This window comes from Haliotis rufescens, unplaced genomic scaffold (genome assembly GCF_023055435.1).
Source record: "Haliotis rufescens isolate VD_foot unplaced genomic scaffold, xgHalRufe1.0.p SCAF_7, whole genome shotgun sequence".
Classification (NCBI taxonomy): domain Eukaryota; kingdom Metazoa; phylum Mollusca; class Gastropoda; order Lepetellida; family Haliotidae; genus Haliotis; species Haliotis rufescens.
Window position 1 is genome coordinate 1,331,649 of NW_025964361.1, and position 14,119 is coordinate 1,345,767.

General features: G+C 40.5%; 1 protein-coding gene across 2 annotated transcripts in view; it reads right to left on the minus strand.

Moving 5' to 3' along the window:
* The window catches only part of LOC124139637 (kelch-like protein 5), a 195,268-nt gene that overhangs the window by 148,518 nt on the left and 32,631 nt on the right, over positions 1-14,119 (minus strand). The gene's annotated exons all lie outside the window — the stretch shown is intronic.

A 14,119-nucleotide genomic window follows, 5' to 3' on the forward strand; every position in this document is an offset into this window, starting at 1 on the left:
AGAGATGAAAATACTTTTTTGATGATAGAATTAAAGATTGACATTAAATCATACGGAAGCCATCATGCTTGTGTGTTTTGGGATGGTAAATACGCTATATCAGAATGCATTTAGATCGCCAAGGCAAAATACATTGTATGATAAGTTCTATTAATGTGAAGACCAAAAGTCATAGTGTAAGAAACAAACAAAACACAGCAATATCTTTCATAATTTCATTTCACATACATCATACACATACTTAGACTCACATTTAGTCTCTGAAATGAAAACATTTTTTTGTTGTCTTTTAATCAATTATAGAAAGAACCCAAAGAATCTCTTCATTTTCAGGACTGAAGAAAAACATGCAAAAGTATTGTACGTGGAGACTTGCCTGGGTCATAATGAGAGAATGCCAAAAACTTTTGAGACAACTAGCCGGAACATGGCCCTTAGCACAATTTTCAGTGGAATTTAGTGTTATCACATGGATCATTATAAACTGAGCTTACTAGACTCAGGCTTCGGACTAGTGGCTAAAGTCACAGACTGAGATGTCACAATTATGCATGAAGAAATTGTTTAGTACATTTTCAATACATGCATATCATGTCAGTTTGAATATTCCTTCCACAGTGAATTGGTTCAAACCTGCACATGCATGTTACAAATATGACAAAAATACTACCTTAATCAATAAGTGGCATCTTCTGAAGTAAAGCAAGACATCCAATAACTGATTCTCTGTGATGTAAGCAGTGCCCTCCAAACTGACTTACACAGCAATCGATTGCCAATCCTTTACTTCGCAGCCTTTGTTGTGAACGGTGTTACAGGACTGTAGATTTCAATGAGATTCCCCATGATGTAAACACTGCCAGGAAGTGATGAGACTGAAGGGTTTGTTGACCAACATAATGAGAAAAAGGGCTTGTGCACATTCCACCAGGGGATATATCTTATAAATAAGACATTCAGTGGAGCTCTCCTGACAAGATCAAAAGAGGTTGTGTAGGAAAATTAGATTGCCCAAAGTCTCCACTGCACAAAGTCATCGTAACACTACAATTGTCGCAACTTCAACAAAGGACCTATTAAGTATAATACTTAAAAAAAAGAAGCCTCATGATGGCCACAGTGTTACCACTGCTTTGAGAAACTGGGCCCATGATATGACAGGTTCCTGATCACTTCACTTCCAGGACACTGACAGATTGTCATCCCAAATGTAAAGACTTCCTTCCAGTTTGATATTCAGGTCAGATGAGGTGAGGTGTGTGTGGATATCTTGGATACTATGACCTTGTTGCCATGTAGTTACCTTTGATACTATGACCTTGTTGCCATGTAGTTACCTTTAATACTATGACCTTGTTGCCATGTAGTTACCTTGGATACTATGACCTTGTTGCCATATAGTTACCGTTGATACTATGACCTTTATGCCATGTAGTTACCTTTGATACTATGACCCCTTGTTGCCATATAGTTACCATGGATACTATGACCTTGTTGCCATGTAGTTACCTTTGATACTATGACCCCTTGTTGCCATGTAGTTACCGTTGATACTATGACCTTGTTGCCATGTAGTTACCTTTGATAATATGACCTTGTTGCCATGTAGTTACCTTTGATACTATGACCCCTTGTTGCCATGTAGTTACCATGGATACTATGACCTTGTTGCCATGTAGTTACCTTTGATACTATGACCTTGTTGCCATATAGTTACCTTTGATACTATGACCTTGTTGCTATGTAGTTACCTTTAATACTATGACTTTGTTGCCATGTAGTTACCATGGATACTATGACCTTGTTGCCATGGAGTTACCTTGGATACTATGACCTCATTGCCATGTAGTTACCTTGGATACAATGACCCTGTTGCCATGTAGGTACCGTTGATACTATGACCTTGTTGCCATGTAGTTACCTTTGATACTTACATTGTGCAATAAGAATCCATTACAAGTCAAATATTAGTTATGCTTTAAACCTTAGCATTCATTCAATAGATCTGTGAACTTTCTCTCAGCTCAAGCTCCACCAACTGTCACACTGCATGCCTTTGACTTACAGCACTCTTTGTCCCAGTGTAGTCCCAGTCTTTTGTCTCTTTGATAGCCCAAGCTGAACAAACATAGTTCAACTTCAAAGTTTGAACTTCATACATTCAAATCAGTTTCCAGTTTAGTCTTGAAAGAAATACATGCGATTTTGTCATTGTTTCCTCATGTGAGGATTCAGAGGGACGTGGATATTCGTGGATACGTGAGGTTAGTGAAGTGTGTTGGGAAAGTCTAGTGATAAGGAAAGGGTTGCTTACCTTACAGAGTCAGCTTGATGAAGGGGAGATGGAAGTGGTGTAACTTTCTGTCAGTTTGCGTCTGTTCTCGACACTGTCTGGTTTCGATCTGTCGCTTGTCATGGGTCAGATTTTGCAGGTAAGATGATCACGTACCTCAATCATGCCCGGAAACATCCGAGTAGCATCGGATGGTCAGTCCAATATAACTCGATGTAAGTGTGTGGAAGCACCGATCATTACAAGAGTATGTTGTATAGATTAGAAATAGGATGTCTTGTGTAGTATATATCTGATTGGACTGATTAGAAAAATAGTGTATCAAGTACATGTATATATAAATATTTGTAGATGAACCCACAGTTCAGTGAGTTATTGATTATCTCAACAATTCAGTATGACTTATTATTAAACTCTAACCTACCGGTACATATTATCAACTTATACCATGTTATAACCTGTCAGTAATGTCAAGTATCTTGATATGAGCAATTGATGAATCTGGGTAAGTGCAGGTGTATGAATGTTGCATGTCTGCAGCCTTAGAAATTCGCACTAGTCCTAAAGTCCTTGCCAAACTGCCCAATAGTTAAGGTATCATAAGGACCAGTAGAAATTTGCATTTTTTTATGGTTTTGCTATGTGTTATCATTATAAGGTCTAGTGAACAAAAACTGTTAGTTTCTATCACTGGTATATATATATATATTTTTCTGCATACATATTTATTTCTTATTCAGATGTGTCACTGGCAACGTTTGCCGAGCATGTGTGTTGGTGTGTCGTGTTCTCATCAGTGCTCCCAGCACGGGTTGTGCCAGTCTGGTATGATGGAATATCATGTTAGATGTATTACATGTACCTATATCCCATGTAACGAGTAATTGTTCATGTATTCCCAAAGTTACAAACAGTATGTACTTTACAGGTATACCATTGTATTGGATGTTTGGTATTCAGAAATTAACAATGAGTGGCAGTTGTTTATCGTACAATAAAACACTGCAGGGTAGAATAAACCATGAGGGGTGCAGCAGGGTTTATCTTAGGGCTGGGACAAATCCAAATTTACTACCTGGGTACCAACCCACCTATTACCCCACCCCACCCGGGTACCTGCTGTAGGTCTCAAGAGATAGGTACAAAATGTCCGGTTGGGAATAGTTTGTCTGTAGCCCTGGACAAAATGTATTTAGATACACGTATAAATCGATCTGGTCATGCATACACTGAAGTTGACTGAAGTTTTATCTTTATTCAAACATATAAAAGTCTGGGTGCGTAGTCAGAAAGAAATGCAAACATTAGTGACTTGCAGTATAACTGTATAGTTCTATATCATTTTTGTCATTAAACGATATATCACATGACCAACAAAGGCCAGGGTAGTGCGTAGTCAGAAAGAAATGCAAACATTAGTGACTTGCAGTATAACTGTATAGTTCTAAATCATTTTTGTCATTAAACGATATATCACATGACCAACAAAGGCCAGGGTAGTTCTGTGGGAACCCGGGTCCTTCGCAGCCCGTCTCAACCCAAGTTTATCTGTACCTTTTCTCCCAATACCGATTGTCATTTCTCTCCCACTTTTGGATGCGATCGTTCGGCCACTGCATTTATCTGTAGTGCCCAGTTAAATCTATGGGGAACAACTCACTAGACTCTTCAAATTGTGAGAGCATGTTTGAATCTCCAGAAATGACATCATCATGGAACAATGTTTTATCGAGAAATAAACCATGCTTTGTTTGTCATTGTTCTTTGCAACTTATCGCGTAGCTAGGATATATTTACCTATAAATATGGTATATGTGTATCTTGATTTATTGTCCAGATACATATTACTAGATGGATGTATTGTAAGTGCTATTTATTCATGTAAATGATATTTAAGGATTGAAGTTGTATTTGTTGATATTCATCAGCTGACAGTGCCTCACGTGAGCAAATTTACCATGTAGCACTTTGAGGCACTGTCTTCATCAGCTGATGAATGTCAACTTCAATCCTTATATTGAAAGATACATAAATCATAACAAAACAATCCATTAAACATCAAACTTTAATTATATAAAGCAAACTATATCAACGTGGAGAGTCGTGATGTCATCTGCCCCAAACATTCCATTTGGAGTGACATCCCTTGGTTTTACAAACGGCAGAAAATGGTGGCTACAGCAGTCATTCACTTGAAATAAAAGTTCCCAGTAAAGTTAGATTTGGAAAAAGATCCAGACCCGGCTGATGCTGAAAATGGATTGGTATTAACGTTCTGTGAACTTTGGGTGTGTGTTTGAGTCATACTACGACTGCTGATGACAAAGATTACCGCTTGAGGCGGCGCGGTTCGATTTACTGAGGCACAATAGTGTGGAGCTCAGTGATTTGTTTTGGTAAGTCGAGCATTCTCTGTTATAGCTTCGAATGGACACTTCATTTCAGTGACACGACATACACACATGATCTGTCTGGCTTCAAAGCCTGCATCATTCATAGCCTGAATCGATGTCGCTCTCAGACAGTGGGCTGTGTACCATTTGGAACACTTTAAATATTTGGATACATCAGCCATGAAACCTTTGAAACTAGTTTTCCCTAATGATTTAAAAGTAGCCTATACCATTTTTGTTATTTTTAGACATTGAGGAATTCCCCTAAAGTAGTTCTGTATTTCTCTGCTCGATTGACAAAGTAATCACGTTACATACTGACATTCATCATCGGCAAATGAATGAGAGTCAGCTTGGTAGTGTTCACCTAAGCGAGGTCACCCACTACTGTCAATATGTTTATTTACAAAATGGAGATAGTAAGTGTAAAAGTTTGTACATATTTATTGGATTCTATTCTACATTAGCTTCAGTTATTGTCATTGACTCAGGCTGACATACTCATAACACCAATATTTTGTATAAACATCATCAGCCTCAGACCCCAATTGAGGTCATTTGGGACGCTGCCCCTGAACCATCACATGTCCCAAACCTAGAACTGCTACATCATAGCCTGATCCTAAAGTTGTTCCCCATCTTATAGCTTATCTATTCTTCCTATGCTAGTGTTGTCCAATTGCCTCACCTCATGAATATTCCAATCTGACTGTAAGTAATAAAAAGTCCACAATAAAACCTGACTATAGAAAACTACCCAGTTAGGATATTATACACGTGATCTTATCTCAGTCCATTTATTGAACCTATATAGGAAAGAGAAAACTCCTAAAAACACTAGTTTTGTCTTTTATCACACCATGAATTTCCTCACTGTAGCTCAGCCAGTGACAACATATGACAACACAAGTGGCAGAATGAAAGTGTGAGAAACATATGTTGAGTTGGGTAGGTCCGTCCGCCCTGACCTCTGCGACAGGATTTCATACATGACAAATGATGTATAATTCAGTTGGTATTACATGAACAAAGATAAGCTGCTGTAAGTTACAATTACTCCTTTACAAACCTCTTAGCTTTTCAAGGGAAGCAAAGAAGTGTCTATTATATATCCATATTTACAAACCTATGAACATGATGACATAGGGAAAGAAAAAATATATCAAAAACAGTACCAGAAGGTGAATGTTTGCATATGAATAAAATTCCATGCATGTCTTATGAAACAAGGTTCATACATGCATGGAACTTAATTCATATGCAAACTTATGAAACACGTGTTTCATGATAGTTTGTTCCAACCAATTTTGTCACGCATACACAAATCACTGAGTTCAAAGGGGTTCAGAGTTCAAAGGGTATCCAAATTAACGCTTTTCTTACCATCATTGCCTCAAACTACAATTTATTTTCATGTCAATAAATATTAAAAAAATGATTCCTGATCACCATGTCATACTACCGGGTACCCATCTAACTGCTGCACTACCCAAAACCAGTGTTTGAAATAATTAAAAAACCCAATAAGGCAATCAGCAGGTGACCCAAAAATGTTGCCTGCCCATTTTCAAAGTTACCTGACAAATCACAAACAATAAGAGACAAACTGTGTCTTAATTCAGTTAAAATAATGGAAACAATTAATTGAGAATTTGAGGATGTTATAATAAAACTGAATACGTAATAATAGGTAATAGGAAAAGCAAATTGGTGGAAAAAGTTTGGGCAAGTTTTCCCTTCCAAATTATTGGTGAAAGTGTATATCCGTTACATTGGCAGGAAGTGTTCAATTTATATTTTTATTCTACAACTTTAAGTTTTACGAATAATAAAAAAAATCATCTTAAAATGGACTTTCTTTTTATAATCCCTCGTCTATTATCATTTAAGTTTTAAAAAATGAATACACAGATGAACCAGAAAGTGTCTTATTTCAGCAAAATGAGATGTGCGTGAGATCCTTTTCACAACTCACATTGAATTGGCCATTCCAAAAATATATGTCAGAATCAATGACAGATTATTCTAAGGAGTGTCAATTATGTCCTTCTAAACTCAGGAAAACATGACTGATGTTGCAGAAAATGTCTTTATAGGCACTGAGACCCTCAACAATCAGCATCAGGTTGTGAACAGTTGAGGTGATCCTGGTCTCGGGGGACCCCAGACTCCGGTTCTCTGGCCATGCTGGTTTAATGGGTAATGTCATCTGAACATTGACTTGCTAACAGCTGTATTAATATGGAGGGACAGAGTAGCGTTCACATCGCTTTTAGCAATATTACCATCATATCAAATTAATCTCACAACTTAAATGACGAAGTCAATTCTCTAGCAAAGATACTAAATACAAGCCATGCGTCACTGCCAAAGTTTTTCTAAAAGTATTTATGTTCTCCAGAACATCTGCCTCAATCAATACATCAAAAGTTGCTTCAAGATTGTTGTCAATGCAGTTATTAATCCCATATTATCTACAGTACTGTGTGCAATTAAGAAAGTGTCAGAATAATGTTCATGTATGTACAATATGTTATACTGTAGTATAGATTTTGTATCCTGCCCCCTGAGTGTCTTGTACAATGAAATATCTAAAATCTTTAATCAATCACCAGACATGAGCTTCGCACATTGTACCCACCTCAGGTTTTGAGCCTGGATGTTAGAAATGACAAGCGATGTTTAACCACTAGGCTACCTGATCCTTATTACTATGGGAAATATCCCACCCTCCTCCTCAACCTTCTCCTTGCCTGGCCACCACCACCTCAACAAATACCCATCAAGTAATCCTCCTTTGACATTTCCCCTGTTCTAAACGAGTGGTGCCGACCCTCCTTGTTTCACCCTCCCATGACAGGGCAGCCTGATACAGACCCGCTATCAGGAACACAGATTAGCAAACATTCCCATTTAAAGGGGAATGACAGAAATAATTTTTCAGGACCAATAATTGGATTGGTTGTCAAGGACACTTAACATAAAAACATAGACATAGATTTATTTTAGTACTGTAAGGCCACAGGCCCATAATAAATTTCAATACGTGTTGTTGTTTTTTTTCTAAGCATGCTATATTAGCAGTTGGTACAATATGTTTCTAAAGTTCAGCAATACTAGTCACATTGAAACAGTATTAAATTCTGCCATACAGGTGAGGTGAAATTGGGTTAAACGTTGCGTCCAAGATTATTGCACTTATATAGCGACATGCGTGCACGTGTATTTGTGTGTGTGGCTGCTTGTACTAGTCCGGACTGATGCCGATTTAAAGTGCTAGCTCACTGAGATACCATGCCGCAGTTTAACATGAATACCCCACTCAGACACAGTATACTGACTCCGAGCCGACCAGTCCTTGTTTTAGCCCCTTAATGCCGAGCGCCAGACAGGGTAACAACAAGTACAATCTTTTAACGTCTTTTTGTATGTCGCGGCCCGGGATCGAACCCTGGACCTTCCGCTCCCCGGGCGGACGCTCTTCCACAAGACCACGGAGGCGGTCTCTGCCATACAGACCGTAATAACATGGACCTCATCCTCAACATAGGACATGTTATGTGACGGACAAGACAAGCACAGCCTATCAGCAAGGGGAGTATTACACTGTCTTCCTGTTTCCACAGCCAATTGAAAACTATTATATCTAACCCTACATATAACATGTTTATAAAATACTGGAATGTTAGTCTGTCTTACAAACCCTGATACAAATATATATCAAATACAGCCCATGCAAGTCTATAATGTTTGGCAAGTCTAGATCACTGCAGTATCAGGATGAAGAGAGTCACTGGGCTCCTTTTTATTATATTTTTATTAAGATAACTGAACAACTGTTTTTTTATGTACGATATGTTCATTTCAGAGACTAGATTTTAGTCTAATGGAATGTCAGAAGAACGGCACATTTCCACATTAAGCATTTATTTGAATTGTCTATATGACTTACATTTGGAAGATACTTCAAGCAGCATTGTGCCAATCTTGGCAAAGACAGTCATAAAATCTCTGCTTAAATCAGGCAGATAAACATTTTTACATCACCGATATCCTGACCCAACCACACAACCCCAAATCCATATTTAAACAAAATATTTCTTACGGATGCTACCCAAGTAAACATATGCATGTATACTAGTGTAGTTTAATCCTTAAGCATGTCAACAGAAGTATAGTGGCTCTCTAATACAAGAACATGCCCCGTGTGTGTTAATGGGATTGGGGACTGCTAGTGAGATTCCTTATACCCTAGCAGGAACCCTGTCCAGGGTGAACATCAACTGACATGAGTGCTTGTCTGGAGATATGTACATGGCATGTACAAGACATGCATACCACAAATACCAGGTACCTACAATACATTTACAAGCCACATACCAGCACATGATAATAATAATAATAATAATGATAATAATAATAATAATAATAATAATAATAATAATAATAATAATAATAATAATAATAATTATAATATCAACAATAATAATAATAATATATAACACGCCAAATCTGCATCCTAAAGCATGCTCAAATTGCTACGTTTTTACCCCCGTCAACGGATTAGTGTTCACACGATTTTCATTCTCATGTTCCTGGGGAGTATATATACCCAAGCTGCTTGTGAGGTGCTCGAAGGTTAACGTTACCATCTCATCCTACTGGGTACCCATTCACTGCTGGGTGAACACAGGCACGATTCAAACATATACAAGATACATACAAGACACATGCAAGATGCATGCAAGATCCATACACGTTACACATTGTGTTGTTGTCAGTGTTCTGACTTATGGCATGTTATTGCTGCTACATACAGAATACCAGACATTCAGTGATTCAGTGATAACAGTGCTGCTACACCAAGACAACTGCATCAGGAAGCAGCACCCCAACAACCTCCCACGACCTCCTCCCACAACCCACGGATCAATATAAGTGGCCGGTCATCTCACTTGTAATTAAACTAATGAGTGCTGGACATTCCACGCCACAGGAAGTCATTTCCAGGCTGTATTGATGAATGAAGTGGACAATAGGTTAGTTGAGGTCAATTCGGGTCAGTTCCCGAAATGATTCCTACTTCCCATCATGCACTGGGGATCGATAGTTTCTCCGTGTAGTCCAGTGACCAGACAAAGATGTTTGGAACATGCTGGCTACTTGACCATGCAGGAGTCCATATTATGTTCTCGTGCATGATCCATTCCATCTGTTTGTCATCCTCACGTTCATATGTTACAAGACATTATCACAAGAATCCTGATCAATAAACAAGAGTAAGTCACTAGTCAGTGACTTTCTGCCACACTGTTAACTTCTAAAACAATGCCCAGCAATTGATATTCAAGAAATACAATTTTAGGGAGATATTTTCAGTTTAATATGCCTGAATACTTTATGGTGTTGAGAAGTTCAAGATGGCTGTCTGTGACTTTTGCCACAAGCCCATAGCCTACACAGACTAAGACGGATCCATATCTTCTGTGAATCAAGTAATATTAAAGATCTAAAAAGCCTTTCCAAGAAAGACATCTCAAATGACACTGAAACCGAGCTCAGGGTAGATCTGACATTGAAAATTCAAGACATAACATCTCCGTGTTGCACCTGAAAATGTTATATTGTGACAATGAAGCTGGGCCCAACAGACATAGCCACTAGACAAATAATTCAAACAAAGATCAGGACCAGTCACTTTAAAAATCGAGGTGATCTTGATATCTAGTGGTAAATATATAACATACATAGGTCTTCTCATGTAACCTTTGACCACAATGAAAGGAAAGAAATTGCTTATTTGCGATATCAATCTGTGAAAACTTTCTTTGCAGTTGTCTATAGCATTGTTTGGTTGGGCCAGTATTTCCAGCATTGGTCCTGTTGGCTACCTGAAACCGATGAAGCTTTGTTGTTTGTTGTTTAATGCCACACTGAGCACTATTCAAGCTATGTGACAGTGTCCTGTAAATAATCAAGTCTGGGCCAGACAAGCAGTGGCTGATATTATGAGATGGGTACTAGGACACACAAACAACCAAGTCTGGGCCAGACAAGCAGTGGCTGATATTATGAGATGGGTACTAGGACACACAAACAACCAAGTCTGGGCCAGACAAGCAGTGGCTGATATTATGAGATGGGTACTAGGACACACAAACAACCAAGTCTGGGCCAGACAAGCAGTGGCTGATATTATGAGATGGGTACTAGGACACACAAACAACCAAGTCTGGGCCAGACAAGCAGGGGCTGATATTATGAGATGGGTACTAGGACACACAAACAACCAAGTCTGGGCCAGACAAGCAGTGGCTGATATTATGAGATGGGTACTAGGACACACAAACAACCAAGTCTGGGCCAGACAAGCAGTGGCTGATATTATGAGATGGGTACTAGGACACACAAACAACCAAGTCTGGGCCAGACAAGCAGTGGCTGATATTATGAGATGGGTACTAGGACACACAAACAACCAAGTCTGGGCCAGACAAGCAGTGGCTGATATTATGAGATGGGTACTAGGACACACAAACAACCAAGTCTGGGCCAGACAAGCAGTGGCTGATATTATGAGATGGGTACTAGGACACACAAACAACCAAGTCTGGGCCAGACAAGCAGTGGCTGATATTATGAGATGGGTACTAGGACACACAAACAACCAAGTCTGGGCCAGACAAGCAGTGGCTGATATTATGAGATGGGTACTAGGACACACAAACAACCAAGTCTGGGCCAGACAAGCAGTGGCTGATATTATGAGATGGGTACTAGGACACACAAACAACCAAGTCTGGGCCAGACAAGCAGTGGCTGATATTATGAGATGGGTACTAGGACACACAAACAACCAAGTCTGGGCCAGACAAGCAGTGGCTGATATTATGAGATGGGTACTAGGACACACAAACAACCAAGTCTGGGCCAGACAAGCAGTGGCTGATATTATGAGATGGGTACTAGGACACACAAACAACCAAGTCTGGGCCAGACAAGCAGTGGCTGATATTATGAGATGGGTACTAGGACACACAAACAACCAAGTCTGGGCCAGACAAGCAGTGGCTGATATTATGAGATGGGTACTAGGACACACAAACAACCAAGTCTGGGCCAGACAAGCAGTGGCTGATATTATGAGATGGGTACTAGGACACACAAACAACCAAGTCTGGGCCAGACAAGCAGTGGCTGATATTATGAGATGGGTACTAGGACACACAAACAACCAAGTCTGGGCCAGACAAGCAGTGGCTGATATTATGAGATGGGTACTAGGACACACAAACAACCAAGTCTGGGCCAGACAAGCAGTGGCTGATATTATGAGATGGGTACTAGGACACACAAACAACCAAGTCTGGGCCAGACAAGCAGTGGCTGATATTATGAGATGGGTACTAGGACACACAAACAACCAAGTCTGGGCCTGACAAGCAGTGGCTGATATTATGAGATGGGTACTAGGACACACAAACAACCAAGTCTGGGCCAGACAAGCAGTGGCTGATATTATGAGATGGGTACTAGGACACACAAACAACCAAGTCTGGGCCAGACAAGCAGTGGCTGATATTATGAGATGGGTACTAGGACACACAAACAACCAAGTCTGGGCCAGACAAGCAGTGGCTGATATTATGAGATGGGTACTAGGACACACAAACAACCAAGTCTGGGCCAGACAAGCAGTGGCTGATATTATGAGATGGGTACTAGGACACACAAACAACCAAGTCTGGGCCAGACAAGCAGTGGCTGATATTATGAGATGGGTACTAGGACACACAAACAACCAAGTCTGGGCCAGACAAGCAGTGGCTGATATTATGAGATGGGTACTAGGACACACAAACAACCAAGTCTGGGCCAGACAAGCAGTGGCTGATATTATGAGATGGGTACTAGGACACACAATCAACCAAGTCTGGGCCAGACAAGCAGTGGCTGATATTATGAGATGGGTACTAGGACACACAAACAACCAAGTCTGGGCCAGACAAGCAGTGGCTGATATTATGAGATGGGTACTAGGACACACAAACAACCAAGTCTGGGCCAGACAAGCAGTGGCTGATATTATGAGATGGGTACTAGGACACACAAACAACCAAGTCTGGGCCAGACAAGCAGTGGCTGATATTATGAGATGGGTACTAGGACACACAAACAACCAAGTCTGGGCCAGACAAGCAGTGGCTGATATTATGAGATGGGTACTAGGACACACAAACAACCAAGTCTGGGCCAGACAAGCAGTGGCTGATATTATGAGATGGGTACTAGGACACACAAACAACCAAGTCTGGGCCAGACAAGCAGTGGCTGATATTATGAGATGGGTACTAGGACACACAAACAACCAAGTCTGGGCCAGACAAGCAGTGGCTGATATTATGAGATGGGTACTAGGACACACAAACAACCAAGTCTGGGCCAGACAAGCAGTGGCTGATATTATGAGATGGGTACTAGGACACACAAACAACCAAGTCTGGGCCAGACAAGCAGTGGCTGATATTATGAGATGGGTACTAGGACACACAAACAACCAAGTCTGGGCCAGACAAGCAGTGGCTGATATTATGAGATGGGTACTAGGACACACAAACAACCAAGTCTGGGCCAGACAAGCAGTGGCTGATATTATGAGATGGGTACTAGGACACACAAACAACCAAGTCTGGGCCAGACAAGCAGTGGCTGATATTATGAGATGGGTACTAGGACACACAAACAACCAAGTCTGGGCCAGACAAGCAGTGGCTGATATTATGAGATGGGTACTAGGACACACAATCAACCAAGTCTGGGCCAGACAAGCAGTGGCTGATATTATGAGATGGGTACTAGGACACACAAACAACCAAGTCTGGGCCAGACAAGCAGTGGCTGATATTATGAGATGGGTACTAGGACACACAAACAACCAAGTCTGGGCCAGACAAGCAGTGGCTGATATTATGAGATGGGTACTAGGACACACAAACAACCAAGTCTGGGCCAGACAAGCAGGGGCTGATATTATGAGATGGGTACTAGGACACACAAACAACCAAGTCTGGGCCAGACAAGCAGTGGCTGATATTATGAGATGGGTACTAGGACACACAAACAACCAAGTCTGGGCCAGACAAGCAGTGGCTGATATTATGAGATGGGTACTAGGACACACAAACAACCAAGTCTGGGCCAGACAAGCAGTGGCTGATATTATGAGATGGGTACTAGGACACACAAACAACCAAGTCTGGGCCAGACAAGCAGTGGCTGATATTATGAGATGGGTACTAGGACACACAAACAACCAAGTCTGGGCCAGACAAGCAGTGGCTGATATTATGAGATGGGTACTAGGACACACAAACAACCAAGTCTGGGCCAGACAAGCAGTGGCTGATATTATGAGATGGGTACTAGGACACAC